This window comes from Chiloscyllium plagiosum, chromosome 12 (assembly GCF_004010195.1).
Source record: "Chiloscyllium plagiosum isolate BGI_BamShark_2017 chromosome 12, ASM401019v2, whole genome shotgun sequence".
Taxonomy (NCBI): domain Eukaryota; kingdom Metazoa; phylum Chordata; class Chondrichthyes; order Orectolobiformes; family Hemiscylliidae; genus Chiloscyllium; species Chiloscyllium plagiosum.
The window spans coordinates 20,295,407-20,296,701 of NC_057721.1; the positions used below are offsets into that span (position 1 = coordinate 20,295,407).

General features: G+C 50.7%; 2 protein-coding genes across 2 annotated transcripts in view; one reads left to right on the top strand and one right to left on the bottom strand.

Annotated features, from left to right (window-relative positions):
• Positions 1-981, bottom strand: part of rwdd2b (RWD domain containing 2B) — a 13,879-nt gene extending 12,898 nt beyond the window's left edge. The window contains exon 1 of the mRNA XM_043700687.1: positions 894-981. The gene's annotated coding sequence lies outside the window, so the exon portion shown is untranslated. The remainder of the gene's footprint in view (positions 1-893) is intronic.
• The window catches only part of usp16 (ubiquitin specific peptidase 16), a 33,005-nt gene continuing 32,675 nt past the window's right edge, over positions 966-1,295 (top strand). The window contains exon 1 of the mRNA XM_043700681.1: positions 966-1,061. The gene's annotated coding sequence lies outside the window, so the exon portion shown is untranslated. The remainder of the gene's footprint in view (positions 1,062-1,295) is intronic.

Sequence of the window (1,295 nt, forward strand, 5' to 3'; positions counted from 1 at the left end):
TCTCCTTCCTATCGGAAAAATGTTGTGAAACTTGAAAGGGTTCAGAAAAGATTTACAAGGATGTTGCCAGGGTTGGAGGATCTGAGCTACAGGGAGAGGCTGAACAGGCTGGGGCTGTTTTACCTGGAGCATCGGAGGCTGAGGAGTGACCTTCTGGAGGTTTACAAAATTATGAGGGGCGTGGATAGGATAAATAGACAAAGTCTTTTCCCTGGAGTCGCGGAGTCCAGAACTAGAGGGCATAGGTTTAGGGCGAGAGGGGCTACCTTTTCATGCAGAGGGTGGTACGTGTATGGAATGAGCTGCCAGAGGATGTGGTGGAGGCTGGTACAATTGCAATATTTAAGAGGCATTTGGATGGGTACATGAATAGGAAGAGTTTGGAGGGAAATGGGCCGGGTGCTGGCAGGTGGGGCTAGATTGGGTTGGGATATCTGGTCGGCATGGACGGGTTGGACCGAAGGGTCTGTTTCCATGCTTAACGAATTTATGAACACATCAGAACTCTGAACTGTCATCACAAATGATACCATTGTCGTTGCACTTTCTTCAGTCTCACTCTTGGCATTCTCAAAAAAGTCATCACTTTCGGAAGGAAAGAAAAGCTTGACCGCTGCATATATTTATGTGTGTAACTGCTCCATTACCGCACTAAACATCTTTGTACACGGCCATAAAGGGCATTTTATGGACCATTTACACACTGAAATAAACACAACAATTATAAGACCTGGTTAAAGCCTAACTTAGATCGAAGAAAAATATGTCAGCGGAAATTAAAATTGTTCTAATTTAGAGAGGAGGATGGAATATTACTTAAATATAATGCCTGCCTGTGGCCTTACAGGTCAGTTATCAGCGATGTTTAGGTGAAGTGGAGCGGTGTTCAGTACCTGTTTAAATCACTCTCTCCCCGAGCCTCCCGGCCGCCGGAACCGCTGCTGATTGTTGGCACTTCCCGGACACCGTCCTTGCCGCCCGGTCACGCATGCGCCATGGTGCATGCTGCTGACCGGCCTGGAGGTCCCGCGAGGCAGCAGCCGTCAACCGGAGAGCGGCAGGTAACAGGGTCTTTGGGGAATGGGAGAAACAGGCACCGGGAGGGACCTGGCGGGGGGAGAGAGTGGATGGAGAAGACCCGTCTGGGCCTTGGGGAGGTTGGGATGGAGAAGGGCTGATGGCCTCTGAGGGTGACAGAGATGAGGGGAGGAGAAGGACCCCTCGGCTTTAGAGGGAGAGGAGTAGAAGGAGGGTCCTTGGGTCTCGGGAGGGAGTAGAGAGGAGGAGGAGGAGGA